The sequence below is a fragment of the Mirounga leonina genome, unplaced genomic scaffold (genome assembly GCF_011800145.1).
Source record: "Mirounga leonina isolate KUSES-001 unplaced genomic scaffold, KU_Mleo_1.0 Mir_174, whole genome shotgun sequence".
NCBI lineage: Eukaryota > Metazoa > Chordata > Mammalia > Carnivora > Phocidae > Mirounga > Mirounga leonina.
Genome location: NW_023270451.1, coordinates 40952122 through 40973116, shown reverse-complemented (window position 1 = coordinate 40973116; position 20995 = coordinate 40952122). Strand labels below are relative to the sequence as shown.

Genomic DNA, 20995 nt, shown 5'->3' with positions numbered 1-20995 from the left:
GGCAGCAGTGGCTCTTTCTCACAATAGCCCCATTCTCTTCTCCCCTGATGCTATGGAGATGATCCATTTCCTCTATACAGACTTCCTGCTTGATTTATTTGGCTCTGTCTCCTCTGAGAATTATGAGAAAGCAGAGTCCAGGAGCAGCCCTGGCCCCTATCTATGCATCCTGTTGTAATGAGGGTTTGGGGTTTTGCACCTCACGGGGTACCCATTTCACCTTTGCTGGCTCTTTGAGATCTGCAATCTCTACATCCTCTCTCCCCATTCTCATAAATTCCACTCTCCTCCATTACCATTGTTTTGGGAATTTACAGTTCCTTAGTTTCACCAAAACTGGAGTTTGGGAGTTTGTGTTTTTGTTTCTCATGCTCATTTTTATTTTAGGATGATTTCTAGAAAAAGCTAGAGAAAATTCCAAATTTATGTTGTAATACAGCAGAAATCTCTTTATACTTTCTCTGAAACCTTGCTTCACATGTATTTTTAAGCTCATCTATTTTTTTCCTCAAATTTAGTGGAAGGAAATAAAAAGCCTCCCTTTATGCCCCTTATCTACCACTGTATCTCTCTCTTGTCGTTCACCAAATATTTATTAAATGCCTACCATAGATGGGGCACCGTACTCAGTACTAGGGTTATAATGTTAACCAAGATTGGCATTGCCCCTGCTCCCTCTGAGCTTACAACCAAGGAGAGAGAACTGAGAATTAAATCAGCAATACAAATACCCTATGTCGCTATTCCTACTTTTCCACCTTCCATTGGCTTTTCAGCTCTGTGCAGTCAAGCTCCTGCCTTTCAAACTTGCTGATCTTTTATTCAGGCAAAGTCACCAGGGAAATTTTCATTGACCAATCCAATGATGATCTATCAGTCTTCATCTTGCCTTTCGTCCTCACAGCTCAGTTTCCTATTCTGTTCTCATTAAAATATACTCTACCCCAAATTTCTGTGACCTCCTGACCTTCCTCATTTGCCTTGGAACTCTCTGTCCACTGATAGTTCCTCCTGCTTCTCATTGAAAGTTGCTGTTTTCTGGGGCTTTGTCCTTGGCGCTCTTCCCTTGGCATTGGGTGTCCTCCCTAAATGACTTTATGCTCCCAACAGTTTAGCCACTCTTTCTATTACAAACAACTCTCAAATTTATATCTTTAGCTCAGACTTCTCTCTTGAGCTCCAGGTTCATGTATCAGCCACCTACAGGACATCTGTATCTGGATGTCCCTCTTTCAATTCTAATCTGTTAGATCTAAAACTGAATTGGTTTTCAAAACGAAGTCTATGTCTACAGACTGGTTTAGTGGCTTTACCACATACTTCAGCACCCAACACAAACGCCAGGCCTTTACCCTAAATCTTTGCCACTTTCCGATACCTTTCAATGTCTTTTTTTTTTTTTTAATGTATTTTTAATCTGCTCCCTTGCCTCCTTGGGCAAGCCCACCTTTACTGCCCGAATTCAAGCCCTCACCATTCCAGGCCTGAACTAGTACTGTAGCCTCTTAGCTGGTCATCCCGCCTCATTCTCCCCCTCTCTAGGCAACACTATCACTAATGCCAGAGTGAGCCTCTAAAATGTAAATCTAATCATGATGGACTCCTACTTAAAATCTTTTAATTTTTCCCCTTACCCCTGGATAAAATATAAACTGCTCACTATAATTTGAAAAACCCTTCATGACCTGGCTTGTGCCTATAACCCCAAGCTTGTATCCTGCTATTTTCCTCTCTTCCCTGCCCTATACCCTGTGCTCTGCTGTACCTATTACTCTTTCTCAAACCCGCCATGCTGGTTCAAGCCCTATGTCATCCAACATGATCCTCCTTGGAATACACTTCCTGGAACGTTCCTTTTCCTGGGATACACTTACTCCATGTTTCTACCTAGTGAATTCCTGCTCATTCTATAGCAGGCCTTGCCAGCCCCGTGGCTCCCCCACCCCACCCCCCAGCTCACTCCACAACTTTATCTCCTCTGAGTCCATGTTTGATGTCTTAGATGCACCTAAGAACATCTGTTTGAATTCTGTGTTTATTCATTGGGACTTTGACTGCTGAGAGCAGAGCCCCTTGAGGGCAAGGACATGGTCTTATTCATTTTGCATCCCTAGATACCGTTCCAAGAGCCTGGTGTTCAAATGCTTGTGAATCAATGAGGGAATGATTGAAGTGTGGTGAGATAATAATGTATGGAACAATACACACTAGTCAGTGGAGAAAGGCATTTTACATCCATGGTGGTGTTGAAAGACAGGAAATACAGTCCTTCTCACTGGCTATTAAGTGTTTTACATCAGATCCTTTCTGAAGTGTTAAAAGTTAAATCAATTTCGGGCTCCTGGGTGGCTCAGTTGGTTAAGCAACTGCCTTCGGCTCAGGTCATGATCCTGGAGTCCCGGGATCAAGTCCCTCATCGGGCTCCCTGCTCGGCAGGGAGTCTGCTTCTCCCTCTGGCCCTCCTCCCTCTCATGCTCTCTGTCTCTCATTCTCTCTCTCTCAAATACATAAAATCTTAAAAAAAAAAAAAGTTAAATCAATCTCCAGGAAAACATGACTGCCGATGTAAAATATGCCCTAAGGGGAATATTTCCCCTCCTAATACTTTCCATGCATATGAAAGGGAAAAGTCCACCCATCACACATGTTCAGTGTTGTCATCTAGAAGCTCATGCCCTTATATTTCTCCAGGACCTAATTTGCAAGCTAGTAAATCAGTATGTTGGCCAGGGATCAGTCAATGCACAAAGTTGGCAGGTTCTTTGCAGTGTAACGAGTCATCTCCCTGTCAGTACCTGGTCAGGTCTGGCTGTGAGAAGGGCAGGCCGAAGGGGCCAAAAGGGACCCGGCCAATCTGGACAGACATGAGGAACAATGCTCCATGTAGGCCAGGGTCACCATGAGGGCAAGGATGGAGAGCCATGTCTACTCTAGAAGACAGATACTGGATTCTGAGAGTACCCATGATGAAGCCAAAGGAGGTATCTAGTCACCACTTAAGGAATCCACAAGTGTTAAGAAACATTGATGAGACGGGCATAATGTCCTGTGATAGAAGTCCCATGTGAGGGCAGAGGCAGAGACCAAAGGCCATGGGCAGAAGTCAAGGTACAGGTTCAGACTGGACACAAGGGAGCACAAAAAGAAGAGAAAGCAGTGACACAGTTTCCCTAAGAGACAAAACTCACACTATAAAACAATGGCAATATAGTGTTGATCCTGGATCAGTGGCATTCTTTGTGTACATAGATAAGGACTGCATACTGGACATTTTTGGGTTTTGTGTGCCCAGAACTACTTCCCCATATGCTTCCAATAGTAAAACCTATCTTTCCAGCAGAAAGCCCATTCCTTGTGGTTTGAGTGGAGCTAGCCTCATCCACCCCTGGCTCCAGGGTGGGCACATGACCCAGACCTGACTTCACGTTCCTTCCCTGGGCTTCGGGCCCCCTAAGGTAGCTTATTATAGGTCTCGGGCAAGTGGCAGCCCTACTGCTTACCTAGCTACAGAATGAATAGGCAGAAACAAGTACAAGTGACAGATGCAGAGAGGGTCAGAGACTCAGTAACATCATTTGATCCCTGAAGCAAGAGGCTACCTCTGAAATTCCTTTTAAAAGAAGTTAGAATTGGGTGTCTGCAGCCAAAAGAGTCCTTTTCTCTTTTTTTTTTCTTTTTTTTTTATTCTTATGTTAATCCCCATACATTACATCATTAGTTTTAGATGTAGTGTTCCATGATTCATTGTCTGTGCATAACACCCAGTGCTCCATGCAGAATGTGCCCTCCTCAATACCCACCACCAGGCTAACCCATTCCCCCACCCCCCTCCCCTCTAGAACCCTCAGTTTGTTTTTCAGAGTCCATCGTCTCTCATGGTTCGTCTACCCCTCCGATTTCCCCCGCTTCATTCTTCCCCTCCTGCTACCTTCTTCTTCTTCTTCTTTTTTTTTTTTCTTAACATATATTGCATTATTTGTTTCAGAAGGAGTCCTTTTCTCTTAAAGGCCAGTGTGCACAGCTCCTAAGAGCATGCAGGGCTTGGCAGCTGCCTGAGGCTAGGTTTGCAGTGTGGGCAGAACACTGGATCTTCTGAGAAATTCTCACAATTCTCAATGTGACTGCCAGATTTTATGTTGAGATTGGTCTTTCAAAAGAGAAGGGAAGTCTTTATTTTTTGGTCACTGCTGTTATCTTTTCTGCTCCTTTTTGTTTCTCATCCTTTTCACACCCACACTCAACGTTCTGGACGAGGGGAGGGAAGGGGCTGATTATATGACAATACTAGACCACTTTAAGCCACCATAGGATGGCCAGCAGTCATTCTCTGGATACTCAGGGTCGTCCTGCTTAGTGGAGGGGAAGGACGCCTATATCACAATTACCTGTCATCTGAGAAGTCAGCATATAGGCCTGACCGCCCTTGGGGTTTAGTTTCCCCCTAAAACTAAAGCAGAGATGGAGCTCTACCTCATCCTACTCCCTGCGGGATCCCCAAATGGTCCTGCATAATTAGCCTGAAGACATTCCCTGCTGTTTGTTTGTCATGAAAACAAGTAGAAAGCACTAGAAAAAAGAGTAGTTATTTAGAGGTAAATAGCAAGGCAAGGTTGGAAATGTTTGATCTCATATAGAGATATGGCCCTTGTGTTCCCCAAGTAATTACTTTTGGTTTACTTTTTTCTAAAAATGCACTGAGATTTGAAGGTTAGTAAAAATGAACAATAAAATTAGGTACTAAAAACAAACAAGGCTCTCAGGGGATAGATCCAAATAAGAGAAAGCCGAAGTCTTGGCACTTCTCTTAGTTGCAAAAAAACAGACCTCACAAGTTTTGTCAGCCCTTCTGTATCCATCAGACTTTCTTTACCTACCCGAATTAACCTGGAGAGGGAATCTGAAAGTTTGAGTCAAAGCCTTTGATTTTCAGATAAGAGAGCACATCAGCTTTCTGAGAAAATTCCAGATGTCCCTATGTTTCTTCATTATAAAACCCTCTCTGTGATCTGTATTCCAGAAAATTTTGAATCACATTTCTGCAAGGTACAAATAGCCCTGATGAAGATGTGTCAGGGTTAAAACACTAATAAACCAAGCAGGTGGTGGCCAAATTGGAGAGGATGTTTGATCCTCTCCCAATTTCCCACTGCTGTAAAGACAGAGACCAATAGTAAATCATTTTTTATAGTCAGTTCTCCTCTTTTTTAAGAACAAGAAATCATTTTAGAAGACCTTTTTTTTTTCTAGCAAGGGCTTCCTCACATCAGCACGCAGCTCACAAAATAGAAGGAAAGAACGGAAACCACATCCAGAAATAATCATCTCCCAGCCACTTATAATGGATTATGTTAAAGGGGCCATTGACTAAATTAGTGTGGTTAAAGGGAGGTAACGCTCTTCTCATTATACTTGGGGATGAGGAGATTGTGAGACACAAGATTTTGCTACAGAACAGTGGCTTTGCTTCATTTCTTCTTATGCCACCAAATTTAGCAGATAATTTGAATAAAAGCGTCGCCTCACATACTCATATAAACTGGATCTTATTGCTAGTTGGGGCCATACTGAAAAGCATGAGACTAATGGAGCCAAACTCCCCACAACTGTTTGATCAATTTGCTATCCCTTTATTTTTTTAATTTTTTTTTAGAAGAGCAAAGTTGCATTTTCCTCAGCCCTTACTCAACCAGGAGATAGTAGAAAGTTAGTACTACTCTTTTTAAACTTGTAAATGGGATTCTTTATCTCAGAGGCCCAATCACGATTTCAAAGAGAAGATTTTTATTTTTAAGAGATTCTTTCTTTAATTGGTTACTTAGTCTGTTCTAGAAAACTGTACAAACTCACTGGAATCACCTTGATCTATATGGTTCAAGAAAGGGCAAATCCTACCAGAAGGAACACAGCATGGACATTGGAATGCAGTTATCTGGATAATAATACTTAACAACTTAGGTGGATGAAGTACTTCCCCTTTAATGCCTCTGTCCACACTTCCCTCTGCTATCACTATGCTAGTCGCATTACGTTCAGAGGCAATCAGATGCATGCGACAATTGCTTTTTAAGTACCACAGAACTTGCTGCAGTAATTTGGTTAGTTTCAACCATTCTCCAAACAAAAATATTTGTGCTAAGTATGTTTTAACACAAAGGCTCCAAGTTTGTAAATTGTTTATTATTATTATTATTATTATTATTATTATTGGAAACTGACATACACATTCCCCTGCACTCCATCACCCTGCACTAAAAATGTAACAGAAGCAAAGATGGAGAAGAAGCTGAAAGGAATGAAGAGCCTTTCCAACCTTTTGAAATGCCCAGAATAGTAATGCACATATATTGTATATGCAATAACCCTGCAGTAAAGAGAAAGACTTACAGAAAAGAGAGTGTTGCATAAAAGCTTGGGTAATTGTACATTTCAAATAGTAAGGGGAGATGTCAAAGCGTTTTGTTATTTGTAGTACCTGTTTAACTGTAATTCTATATTCCACATTATGTGAAAATCTGAGTTTGAGCAAAGTTAGCTTTTTTTCTCTTTAATTACCCAGGTACTGTGCCCAGAAATAGGGCTGTAGCTATAGAGGGACCCCAAGGGCCACAGGGAGTGACTGATTAGGTCAATACTGAATCCTCTCCAAACCAGGAGGATGGCTTTCACCTGGCAGCCTTGGAAAGTTGTTCTCCCTTTGGAGTCTCTTTCCTATAAGCAGAGTCTGCCCCCACGTGGAGAAAGCAAGGGGTTGCTCTTAATTTCCCTGGAGCCTCTTGCTCTAGGTCAGCGGAAGGGTATCTGTAGCAACCCATGCCTTTTGACCACCATCCTACCTTTGAGCTGCTTTTTACTGCCTCTCTCCCGTCTGTCCTCCTTCCCCCTTTCACTCTTGTTCTCTTTCTTTTTGTCTTTCTTTTTCTTCCCATCTACTTCTTCCTTCCTCCTTGCCTTCCAGAGCCTTCCACAGTATTATTATTTAGCAGCCCATCCATGAGGGCTGAAACTGATGCAGACCTTCTGTCTGGGAGAGAATTTGGATTCTGATTTAAGAAATTTAGACAATATGGTTTCAATAAATAATTAAATAATAATCACCTTAAGAGGTAATACCATGACATCTAGAGAGCTCGGCACATACTGAATGAGCAATCAGGAAGCACAGGTTTCACTGGCCTTGACCCTGTCCCTGGATTATGATGTGAATGTAATATGTTTGTACGAAAACTAAGAAATCTGGACATAAGTGCAGCTTCACAGAGAAACGGAGGCAGGAAGACACTAAAGTGGGTTCCTCTGCCTTCTTCAAAGAAAAGCAGAAGGGCAACTTACCCATCATGTCCACCAGCAAATCAGCAAGACACCCAAGCACACACAACAGAAGTAATCAAAAACAATGTCATTGTGCAAATGTGACCACAAGATGAAGCTCCTCATTCCCATCAGGGCCCTATTCCAACCAGCCTGTCATCCCTAGGACCATCCTGAGCAACCAATCTATCCTGGATATCATTTTCATCATACCACCTCCCTACACAGAAACCTTCAAAGCTGTATTTCTTCAAATAGATCCTCAAAGGTATGACTCTTCAAAGGTATATTGCCTTCAAAGTCTAAACACCTTGTACATTCAGGATCTCGCTCTCTCGCTCTCTCTCTCTCTCTCTCACACACACACACACACATGAATAGTCCCAACCTACTCAAGGTCTCTACTTCTAGCCACTTTTCTCTTCCTGGGTGTCCTCCAATGTCCATCTGCTTCTTGCCTTCATGCTTTTGCATTTGCTGTTTCCCAGCCCAGAATGGTCTGACTCAAGGCCTACAGTCTTTTGTGGAGCTGATGTCAGTCTGGAAGTCCCTTTTTATTTAACAAAACTGAAACTGCAGTACTGCACAGAGCAAGACATGTCACCCAAGGAGATGTAAGTTGAGGGCATTTTCAGACCCATATGAAAGCCTCATGTTGAGATATAATGCATATATTTTAATACAATGTAATTTACAGAGCCATTAATCTTCCAAGGCAGGAGGTGGGGTGGGCTGGGGAGGGGGAAGTGTTCATAAACTAACAATAAAGAATTCACACGGCTCACGCTATTGCCAGAATCCTGAGATGGAATTATGGCCCCATAACTCAAAGTTGGCCAGCTCTTTCCATTTTCTAATGGATGTATCGGAGGCTCGTGTTCCTGCTCACTTTCCCTGTTTACTCTCTAGCTTCCACTCCCTTCCAGTCACACCAAGAAGCTCCCTAACCACTTCATGATCTGCCTCAGAGGCAGAAAGTGTGGCAAGTTAGTTAAGCTGTATCTTTGTTGAGGAAATGCAGAGGGATCTCCCCATAGCACCCCCCAATCCAAGGAGGGGCACGAGATTGTGGTGGGAAAACCCCTCTTTCATAGCAGCTGTAAAAATGCCATAGAGCATCCGCCCATTGCCTCTAGATTTGGCCGGCACTGCTCCCTCCCAGGAACAAAAACACATGGTGTACGAAATACCCGCAGATAAGGGAAGACCTAAATACCACTCAGATATTACATCACATGTCCATTTGCATGAAAATCCAGACGAGTATTTACCTAAGTGTAATCTGTCAATCCGCTGAACCAGAATCATCTGGCATGATCATTTGAAATGCAGGTTCCTAGGCCAGCATCCCAGACCTATACTGTCAGAATCCCAGGGGTAGAGCCTTGGAAGATAGATGTATAAGGAGCAGTTGCAGCCATTCTTATCCATGCTAACATTTAAGAACCTCCCTTCCAAGTATTTACTCTGTTTTCCTTCATTGTGCTAAATGCAATATTCCAGGCAGGGCCTACCTTGGACAAAACCATGGAATAACTAAAGGTATCAAAATCCATGCATTACAAACCCACCTCTGCCCCTGTACCTACCTCCTCAAAGCAGTCCTCTTGATGCCCCAGCCCTGAAGGTTTATCAGTGCACTCCTACTGCCCCTGGTCTCCCTTGAAGCTCCAGCCCGGACTTAGTTTACTCACGTGAGCACTACATGAGCATCTAGAGACCTTTCCCTCCAACAAAATGTTATCTCATCTCTGCTTGATTTTCCCAGGATTTTGCCATTCATTGGATGACAGCTAACCAGTTTGGTCTGATCACTAACCCATGCTAAAAAGGGTTAATGAACAGGTACTTCTTGCACTTTGTCAGTGTCAAAGGACATTTTTCTGGGACAGATGAGGAGAGCCGTGGCCTTCTAAATTACATCATTAGGTCTAACCTGTCTACCCTTTGCTAGTAGGTCTCAGAATCTACACAACGTTGTCTCTAAAATGAATTAATAATCCCCATTTGTCTCCCAAAGAGTAAGACTTAAAAGTACTTTATAAACTGAAAAGTGGTATATAAACAAAATAATGTATTATAATTCATCTCAAGACCAGCCCTGATTCAAAGATATCATGGCAACTGGTTTCCTGGTTTTCACTCTCCTGGTAGCAAACAAAAAATTCTGATTAAGGTTTCTCCAGCCAAGTCTGTGTCAAATACATCCTTTGATTAGTGAAAATGAGGTTCCCAGAGTTGACCCTGCCTGCAGCTCATCTTTTTTGTCCTTCTCCATCCTCATGAATTTTGGCTTAGACCTGCCACGCCATGTGGATGTGGCCCATTAAGGATCAACCAAGTAGTCCTACCCTCTCATCTTACAAGAAGGAAACTGCCCCAGAGAGGTGACAGGAGATAGTAGTAGAAATGGGGCCAGAACCTGGATCTTCTAACTCTCAGCCCAGTATGCCACACTGCCTTGAAGTCACTATATCCAAATACCATAACATGTCTCTGGAACATTTTTATAGTGCTTAAAGATGTGCCCATCATGCCTGTCCCCATCCCCTAATTTTACCCAGTCTCCTTATCTTCCTGCCTATAACCAAATTGCCCTCTAGACAGCTCTTCCCAGAAGGCATTTTTTTTTTATCCTAAAAATATCCTGTAGGAGTGACACAACACAGCCAGATGCTGTATGAGCAGACCCCATACCCTACGCTTATCCATGTAGACTAGTGCTGTCTCTGGAGTCTGGTACCATGTTGACAAATGGCTACCTACTCACTGTCCAAAGCCTTTCATGGGGAGGAGTAGGACCACAGAGAGGGGGAGATGGATGGGAGGTTAGACTGTTACATGATCCGCTCCATAATAAGCCAGGTTCTCACAGGGACTGTGGAAAGAGATCTTAAAAGTCATGAAAGATGGACAAGAATCCCAACAGGGCGCCTTGTAACATGGTCAAGGAATTTTTCCAAAACCTGGGTTTCAAAGAGACTGAGCTGAAGCCTTTGCTCTTTAGGCTACGTTAGAACACTGAAACAGCCCCCCATGGATAGCCTTTGCACATGAATTGCTGGCATACTGGGTTCTTTAGCCTCAGACTTCCCTTGAATTTGGGGAAGTGCTCATTGAAATACAATGCACATGTTCTTTAGTTTGAGCCAGGGAGAGAAATCTAAAGGCTGGACAATGCTGTCAAATAAATATGATGCACAGTAACAACAGTGGCCATGTATAACTAGCCTTGTGAATTTGAAAACCAAATCTGAGAACATTTGGTGGCTTGACTAATTTGCTTTGCCTATCTGCCATCTGTTGTTGTCTCCAGGACCCCAAGATGGGTAGCCCTGCTGGGTTCTGCTGACTTAGTCCAGCTGGAAACCCTCCTTCTATAAGGAGTACAGGGTCTACAAAAGAACGAAGGTCCCTGGCCCTTGCTCAGATCTCACCCTGTGGTTGGAAAATCAGGTTTTGTATATGCAGCTCCTCGCATATGTTTCAAAACTACTTTTTTTTTTTAACTACTTTTTTTTTTTTAAAGATTTATTTATTTGACAGAGACACAGCGAGAGAGGGAACACAAGCAGGGGCAGTAGGAGAGGGAGAAGCAGGCTTCCCGCGGAGCAGGGAGCCCGATGCGGGGCTCGATCCCAGGACCCCGAGATCATGACCTGAGCCGAAGGCAGACGCTTAACGACTGAGCCACCCAGGCGCCCCTAAACTACTTTTACATCCTCTACCTCTGTTTAAAAGTTGTGTAAACTAACAGGTTCACCTGTTTTATATCTTCCCAGGCTGATGACTAGAGAAAAGTGAGGTCACCTGGTGACAATCGGGCAATTGTTTCTTCTGAGCTAAGCTGCAGAGTGTCACATTTAAATTTTGCCGTTATTTGGCTTTCAGCTGAATTACTTCATTCTTCTCACAGCAAAGCTTTTCATCAAATGCCTTATACACACTCGGTGTGCAATGCCCTAGGTAGGCTCAGCTTTGCTTTCTGAACTAGGTAATGAAAGTATCGCTCATCTTTGCCCTTGTCTTACTCCCCCAAAGCCACACTCTTAACTTTCCTTATTCGTTCTTCAACAAAAATAGAACGAGTGCTTCATCTGCGAAAGGCAGTGAGCTAGGTACTGAGGGTTCAGAAGTGAAAGCACAGACCTTGGTTGCCCGTGAGCTCCCAGGCTAGTGGGGGAAGATAAATAAATAAAACTATGCTACAAATATTATGACAGAGATTTACACAGCATACTCATGGCAAAGATTTATAGCTGTTCACCAAAATCGATTCCACTCTTCTTCCATATTAATAGAGCTTTAGCTAAGCAAATAGCCAGCCCCCCACCCCCTGAACTCTCTCCTGGGCAACTAAGCGTGGTCTGGTGACTCGCTTCTCCCCACTGGGAATATGAGGTGGGAGTATGTGTGCCCCTTCACCGCCAAGCCTTAAAACGTTGCACAGGTGCTCTAGCACTTTCTCAAGAACTGGAACATGGACCTGCCTGCAGACGAGCTTCAATCATGTAGAGGACAGTGCCTTACCGGGTAGGAAGAGACAAGGTGGAGGGAACGCTGAATGACTGCACAGAGCAAATAGGCCCACCTACCCATGCTGGGCCACTTCGGGAATGAGAATAGTTCTTGTTCCTTCAGCCGCTGTATTGTAGGATCTGCTTTCGCTCTATCCCGACATGGCACAGCCTTAGACACCTATGGGCCTGAAGCGCTGTCTGAAATGGGAGTCAATGACTCCCGATGACTCATGGGAGATCGTCTCGCACACGGGTCAACCCACTTCCCGAGCACCTACCATGAGCTCATCTCTGCTGCTGCAGGCTGACCATGGAAGCCTTATTCTGAGAACCACAGAATCGTTGAGCAATAAGGAGCCTGAACCAGAAGGAACATTTAAAATTACCTAAGAAGTGCTGCACAGTGGAAAAGGTGCATGCAGTGGCATCAGAAAAACCTAGGTTTGAATCCTGAATTTGCTTCTTACTACCTCTGAAACTTGGGCAAGAATCTTAACATCTTTGAAAAAAGAATTTTTTTAAAAAGATTTTATTTGGGGCGCCTGGGTGGCTCAGTCGTTAGGTGTCTGCCTTTGGCTCAGGTCATGGTCCCGGGGTCCTGGGATCGAGCCCCGCATCAGGCTCGAGAAGCCTGCTTTTCCCCCTCCTTGTGTTCCCTCCCTCACTGTCTCTTTCTCAAAAAATAAATAAAATCTTTAAAAAAAAAAAGATTTTATTTGAGAGAGAGAGAAGGAGAGACAGTAGGAGAGTACAAGCGTGGCAGAGAGGGAGAGCGTGCTCCCTGCAGAGCAAGGAGCCCCATGCAGGGCTGATCCCAGGACCCTGGGATCATGACCTGAGCTGAAGGCGGAGGCTTAACTGACTGAACCCCCAGGTGCCCCCAAAAAGGAATTTTTAATCTCTACCTAATAATACCGGTCTCGCAGCATGGTTGAGAGGGTTGTAATAGAAATGCCAAGCCCAGCACCTAGAACACAGTAGCCTTCTATAGGTGATTAGTAGTAGTAGTATTTTGCAGGCCTGGTGAGAAAAGAACTAAATGCTCTCTCACTGCAGAGACAATTCTTTCCTGGAGCCCAAGCCCACAACAGTTCAGCGAAAAATCTGCCTACATTGAAGAAATGCAGAATTTGATCTCCTCACCTAAAACGCAGGTAGAAGTGTATTTTTGCTCTGAATCTTCCTACACACATCTGAAATCTAGAATAATGCACACTAACTTGTGCCAAAAGGACAAATATATCTATTAAAAACAGAGAAGAGAGTTGACTCCTGTGTAAATTTTGCATCACTTTTTCTGGATGCCTGTTTCACTGGATTATAAACATAGCAAAAGCAGGAACCAAGCATCTTTCATGCCGTCTTCCTCCAACTTAAAACATTTGACACCATGGCAGGCATTCTGCAAACATTCAATAAATATTACATGAATCTAAAGTTTTAGAGCTTTAGAGTCTTTAGAGATATCATATCTTGCCCTCGTTTCAGATTAATTTATTCATCCACTCATTCAGCTAATATATTCATCAGGAACTATAATGTACTGACAGATTGGGTTACACTAGAAATTCGGAAAGTAACATCACAATTGGTAAAATGACTTGCTCAAAGTCGAGCTATTAGAATCAGGAATAGCATGTTGGTCTTCCAGTCTCAGTGGTCGTCTTGCAGTCTTGAGCCCCCCCAAAGGGCCCCTTGGCTCTTTTAGTTTGTCACTGCCCCAACATCTATGCAAAGCTGTCTGTTCATTCTTTCTCAGGTCAAGGAGCCTTTGTTCAGCCATCCCAGGTAAAGCCTTTAACATCCTCCTTCCCACAACTAAGTATAAAATCGGCCCCTCCATAATCAAAACAACTCTTTGTCAAATACTCTAAAAGTTAAAAACACAAAGAATAAGAATATTCTTAATGTTTTATTCCTTCAAAGTCCTACTCCCCTGAAGAAGACCAGGAACACTGTGGCCGCCTTTCTTTTTAAATTATGTCTAAATCTTTCAGTGGATATTTCACCTTATCAGTTAGGATTCCTCATTTCTTTTTTAACTTTTTTATTTTGAAATAGTTTCAAACTTTTAGAGAAGTTCCAATAATAGCACAAATAATCCCCATATACTCTGGATTCAGATTCACCAAATGTTAATGCTTTAACACATTTATTTATTATTCTCTGTATGTGTGTGGTGGGGGGAGGGGTGTATGTGTGTTCCCTCTGAACTGTTTGGGAGAGAGTTACAGACATATATACTTGAGTATATTTCTATCAAAGAAACGGGACATGTTCTTATATAACAACAGTACAGTTATTAAAACCTAGAAAAGTAATATTGATACACAGCTACTATGTAATATACAGATCTTATTTAATTGCCATCAATTATCCTAATAATGTCTTTTATAGCAAAAGAGAAAAACATTTGTACTACTCAATCTAGTCTAGAAAAAAATATCTGTACTACTCAGCTCTAGTCTAGGATCATGAGTCTCCTTGAATCTTCTTTAATATAGAACAATTCCTCAGTATGTCTTTTTTTTTTTTTTCAGTATGTCTTTATCTTTCATGACCTTGGCATCTGAAAGAATACAGGCCAGTTATTTTGTAGTATGTCTCTCCATTTAGGTTTATCTTATGTTTCTTCAAGATTAGATTCAGTTATATATTTTTGACAAGAATCTTATATATGTTGTGTTTCTCCCATTGCATCTTTTCAGAGAGCACACAATTTCCATTTGTCCAGTTCCTGGCAATATGAACTTTTATTATTTGGTGAAGATGCCCCAATGGAGTGGGGGATAAAATTGGGATAAAGTTCCTCCCAAAGAGATGACTGCCACTTTTTCATGTAAAACTCAGATGCCACTCGACCTACACTCCTAAATACACCATTTCCATTTCACAAGACAGACTTATTGGACCCTTCCCATTCTTGTTTTCTTGAGTCCATTTTGACTCATCCCCAAATGGGTATACCCAGCCTGAGAGTCACGAGGCCTCCATTGATGAGGTTTTCAGTTTCAATAAGATCTTAGTAGCAGATTATCAGCTACCTTAAAAAAGGGGGGTGGAGGGGAAACACCAATTGGTGGCCGTCAGAAAGGTGGTCTATCGTACGAAAAAGTGGCCTCCCAATACTCTAGCAATCATTACACCCTTAACTAAAGCTGAGATATCTCTTTTTCCATCTAGGTTTATATATTGTTTCTGTTGAACCAGCCAGGAGGGGACAGTCCATGTGGTAGTCCCTGAGTAGGAAAATTCCCTGATGTTTATTTAGGGCATATAAACAAGCATATAAAACAGCATTGCCAATTATGCATTCAGCAGTGGAAACCACAATAATAGTACAGTGATTGGCCCAGAAGCCCCACGCAGTAGGCCACTGAGCTTCCCTTCCCCACTCTGAACTGTGCCCAAATCCCCTAAGTTGAATTCAGGCACCAAGGAGTCTAACCTGATGCACATCAGAGCCTACACAAGATTCCCAATTATACTATTTCCTAGATGGGTAGGTGGAGAATCTAGGCTATGGTAGGATGGCAGGGGCAGCAGAAAGGGAAGTTGATTGCTAGGCCTTTTCTCCCCTTTCAATCCCTCACCCTAGGATCAGAGCCTAAGCACAGCACGACTTCCTCCCTCAGACACTTCTGCTGTCCAGCAAGCACTAGGACCCAGGATCCTTTTTCTTTCTGCCCCTGAACACATGCCATGACAGTCCCACCCAGCTGTTCTGAGGGGCTTTGATGACCCCTGTGCCTGGCGCCCCATCTTCTCATCAACCAAGCTGAGCTGTGAAAAGGGGCAGATAGATGAGTGCAGTGTCTCTGTGCTATTAGGCAAGGTGTTGGTTTCACTTTTCTTTCTGAGTGGCCTCCTGCTTATGACTTAACCAGTGCTTTCAATTCATCCAAAACAATGTTTTTGGTTCACCCAAAGTTCTATTGAAATAACAAGGTCCTCATTGCTGACACCAATTGTGTGGTTTGGGGGGACTCCTGGCTCAGTAACCACAGACATACTGCCTTTCAGCTAGGGCAATGGAGTTTGCTTGCCTGTTGTCATGATAACATCCCTTCCTCTGCCCGCAAAGAGGAAAGAATAAACAATAATCAAGCACCACTTGGGTAGCTTGTTTAATCCCCCTTCTTGTTGCTCAGCCTGTAAGCATTAATTCAACTTGTGTTCATTAACAGGACAGTAGGAAAACCTTCCTCCACCTCCACCTCCCAGACACACCCCTCCTCCCCACACCTGGGCAAGAATACTCACTACCAGATTGAAGAAAGTTTTCTCATCTCTCTGAACTGGGTTCATGAAAACTTCCTCTTCCAGAAAGTCAGATCTCTGTTAGTATCCCATCCTTGTCCCCCAAACTGTCAAAATTGCAATTTGATTTTACCCTAGTTTTATAAGCTACGAAGTTATCCAGTTGCTGTTTCATGGATGTTTATAGAAAACACAAGACGCTTGTATCACAGACCATGGACTTGGTTACTCACAACACAGTAAGCACCACGAGCATCAGCATGCTTACATTGGTTCCCCTTGTCCCCAGGTCCCATGGGGACAACATGGATGACCCAGATGGACACCTACATATGCAGTGTGTTGCACTGTAGGAAAGAAACACTTATCTTCAAGAATCTACCAATATTATAGCAAGCAGTAAGCAAGTCTACCTTTTGTCCCAGAGGGAAACATTACCTTAATCTTCAAAACTGCTCATTGCAGATACAAACCTGAGAAATAGCCTGGGTAAAGAGAGGTCAGGGCCTTACATTCTTGGTATACACAACAAGATGTATAGAAGCATGAGAAACTTATGGAGGAGTTTTTCCCAATAACAACCAGCCCTCTGGGGGAAAAGTAGTAATTTTCAGAGATCTGCATTGTATCATTTGCCAATTTCCTGACTTAAATACTACCTCATGGCTGACTTCAAGCTTCCACTGTGATATCACTCAAGTCAAAGTTGGAAAAAGATGTGCGTACACACTAGCTAGACCATTCATTGATAATTGTTGCTTGAATCAATTATTTCTATGATTGTTGCCCTTGTCTTTGAAATACATTGAAAGGTATACATTTCAAAGTTTGTTCACCTGTGAGTACAAGAATTTCCCTCATCTGAGGATCCTAAAATAATTTCTGGAGAAGTCTGGAAGGGAAATCTTGGGTTATACTCATGGATAAAAGAGAACCCACAAAACTGAAATGTTGAGAACTGCGGTATGATAGTCCTAACCTCTGACTGGTAGTCAATCATCCACATTTCTTTCTGCATCTTTAGTAAACTATTAAACCCATGCTTATAAATTTCTGAGTCTGTAGTCATTTTCTCTGACATTATCTGGCTTTAATTTTCTTCATAAAGTTAAAATGCCTTAAATTTCCAGGGCCTGCCTTTTATTTATTTATTTATTTATTTACTTCATGGATTGTCTCACTGTTTTTAGAACGCAAAAACAAGCATTTCACCTATCTTGTTTACCCCTTTGTCCCCGGCACCTATAAGTGCCAAGCATGTGAAAGATAGTCAATAAATATAGGATATATAAATGAATTCTGGGTCCTGTGTTAGTACCTATCCCATCTCATTATGCTGCCTCTGCATTCAGTCACTTTTGGGATGGCAGACACGGCAGATAGCAATCAAGATGGCAAACAGAAGCTCCATATTTTTCCTCTTATAATTAAACCTTGATTGGGTTTCAGGACATCTGATATCCCAGTGCTGCCACTCATACACTATGTATAATCAGACAAATCATTAAACCTTTCCATACCTCAGTTTCTCCATCTATAGTGCTCAAGAATCTCGGAAAGAATGGCTTCAGTTTTCATTCTCATCTGTAGACCATTCAGTGCTGGGCATGTATCCGTGACAGTTTTTGTCTCATTCTGATGACGTCCTTGCCTCTGGAGGGTGATAGGAGAGTAGGAATGAACAGCCATAGTCTTGCATTTCTGTCACCTATCATAGTGATCCAGAAAATCTGAGGATTCTTTGAAGGCAATATCTCAGCTTCTCTTTAACCAGGATTCAAACCATTATTCTGACAAGTTTCCCAAACTCACCACTCTCCTGTTTTCTCATGTATAAAATGGGGCTAATAACGTCTACATCACAGTGTGCAGTGACAAGTTATCTCATTTAAGATAACCTAAATCAGTGGTTCTCAAGTGAGGGCCTTTGATCTGCAACATTGACATCACCTGCCAGCTAGTTAGAAACACAAAATCTTGGGACCCACTCCAGACTGACAGAAGCAGAAACTCTGGGGTTGCCCTGTTCCATCTGTGTTTTAATAAGCCTTCCAGGGGATTTAGATCTACACTAGAGTTTGAAAAACACTGACAAATGAAATCACCTGACTCTCATTTGGCCCTCAATGTCTGCTTTTCACCTATTCATTCAGATTTATTAGCCACCCAAACCAATCCCAGCGAAGCTGCAGAATTAGTTCTCCTTACCACACTTGGCAGATGGGAACAATGGGTGGGAGACTTGGAACAGACCCTGCTCTAAAACCCAACTATAAATGCTTGTTCTGGCTGTTGTTCCCCTTCTCCACAATTATCACAATTTGGCCAAATGTTACCTCAATGTTTATGTTTTTCTTTCTCCTATATCTTTTTATTTGTCAAGGAGTTGTTTCAATAGACCAATCTATGCATACACGAGTAGCCAGATAGTTGCCTGCATGGGCAGAGACTAAGAAGGCCATAACACTGACAGAGAAAAGAGCATGGGCTTCAAAATCAACCAGTGCTGGGCTCACACCATCCAGGGAGCACTGGACAAGTTAGCTTTGGTGGAGCCTGAGTTTTTCAAATGAAAAATAGACCTAACAACAAGAAAAGCCTCTATTGTCTCCTATGTGCCAGGCACTAAGCTAGGCAACCTGTGTTTGCTATATATTATCTCATTTAAACTAAAACCACGCGTTTTCTTTTTTATCTTTAAACATGTCTTATTTAAGTACTTCCAACATTTTCAGCGCGATTTTGCAACATTCAGGGCCCATCATTTTCTTTTCCAATATAATCAAAAGATAACAAAAAGACACGTTGGGGAAACAGGACTTAATTAATAACTAGTTTTTTGGCAAACTCTGTTACAATGCCTCAATTCCATTAAGTGAGTGATATCAGTTGGAAAAATGAGGCTAATTTTACTGCAGGTTTAAAGAAAGTGGAAATAACCTCTAAATAGTGGTTTATCTGTGCTTTGCAGTAAAGGTTTTTAGTTCATACTTAATTGAAAAGGCAAGTTACTGTTGAATTTTGAAAATCCTGAAAGAGTTTTTAAAAGTCACTTAATGGAGCATTTTATAGTTGCTTTTGTAGTTTAGAATTTGCGATGGATATCGAGGGATGTATATGCCTTCTGATCCCTCAGATTTAATCAGACTTCTCGCTTGCTTGCATAATGGTTTATGGTACCTTTGATGATTTGCAGCCAACCTAGCTCTTTTAATAATTTACTGTAAAAGCATTTAATTTTTAATGGACAAGAATGGGTTTGAGGTAGCTTTTGCATTGGTAAGTACTATCCTGAAGACTGGGAAAAAGGAACAGTGTATTTAAATTCCAAACATTATTGAAAAACATGCATCTTTTATTACCAAAATCAAATGCATAATTGAAGAACATACCTAACCCAAAATTATTGTTCATGCTTTATTTAACCAGAAGATAGCATTGCTTTCATGATGCTATCATGAGGACAATTTTTCAAATGCCGCCCCCCCTTTTTTTTAATCTTCCATGCTGCTTTCAATATTCTGTCCCACTAGAAAAAGGGTATCTGCCACAGGGTGAGAATATACATCATTTTATTACACCTTGCTCATCAAGAAAAGCCCAACAAAAGAATGGTTTGTAATGTCTGGTACATAAAAGAAATACCATCTTATACTCATTTTCCTTAAAAGTTTTTCTAAGATCTCCATATAATGTGCATACCTAGGAATGATTTCACAACTAGTCTTAAAAATATCAGAGTTCCCATGTGGAAAGAAAAATGGGAAGATGCCAGGATAAATATTTTTTAAGACTTGATGGAGGACAAAACATATCTTTCCTTCAGAGGCACATAAAACAAAAAATGTTGCAATTGCAGAATCACCCCTTTTTCAGATATGCCATATGTAAAAGTCAGAATGGCTTCCCAGAACTACTTTCTGGGAAATCAACTAACAGCCTACAGCCCTGGCAACGTATTCTCTCTGCTCCTAACATTCCATAGCTGACACTCACCCAGCTTACCCTGAAATGGCCCACAGGAGAACTCTGATGGTCAAGGGTCCAAGTCTGAGCTCTGTTTCTAAAGCACCTTTAGAAGTCAGACAAGGAGAGCAGTTTCATGAAAATGTGAAACTCATTCTCTTTGGGCCTTCAAACAGTCTTGACACGAACACCTGCTACAGAGATTGGTTCCCAAGAACCTTTGGTTCTTAGCCAAGAATTTTGTGCTCTGTCAAAAATTAACCCATCTAAAGATGAAAGTTTGAGGATCCAGCCACCATGTTCATGCTTGGTTTCCTGGGATAAACCTGCAGGTGTGAGAATTATCTGGTTAACGAGGACTCTATCTACTGCCCACCATCTTTTGGCTTCCTGGCAGGGGTTATATATAAAACAGTCTATACAACAGCTTTCTCTATTTGCCAGATTCTCATCTCCACCCCAGCTAATGAACAGAAACTTCAAGATTTAATCAACTGTCCCCCAGATTTACAGAAGCAGGAATTGCTCCCAAGCAGACAAGTTCCGGGGCACCTGACTTGGGTGACCCTTATCAATCACATACACACATATCTCTTTCTTCTCTCCAACTCTCTCAAATTCTTTATCTCATATCATCAACATTGATTTTTAGAGGTAAATAGTCCTGAGTGATCATCCGGCAATCCACAAACCAGTCCTGTGAAGAAACTATGAGCTAGGTAACTGCCCAAGGTTATGCAGAAGCCAGAAACTAGAATTTTCTAAATTGAGTGTTTTCTAAATAGAGTGCTTTTTGAAATCTGCTTTCCAAATCAAGTGCTTTTCTCATTACATCAGAGTCTCACTCTCCCTTTTCCTCTATCTCTGTCTTCCCCTCCTCCCTCCCCTCTCCTATCCCCCAACTACTCTTGTTGCTTTTGCTTTAGTTTTAGGCCTTTCCA

The 20995-nt window shown here is 42.1% G+C and overlaps 1 pseudogene across 1 annotated transcript in view; it reads right to left on the bottom strand.

The window, feature by feature from the left end:
• The window catches only part of LOC118020881, a 139235-nt pseudogene that overhangs the window by 25884 nt on the left and 92356 nt on the right, over positions 1–20995 (bottom strand). Inside the window, exon 3 of the transcript XR_004682039.1 lies at positions 17609–17741. The product of XR_004682039.1 is annotated as a glyceraldehyde-3-phosphate dehydrogenase-like (transcript). The remainder of the gene's footprint in view (positions 1–17608; positions 17742–20995) is intronic.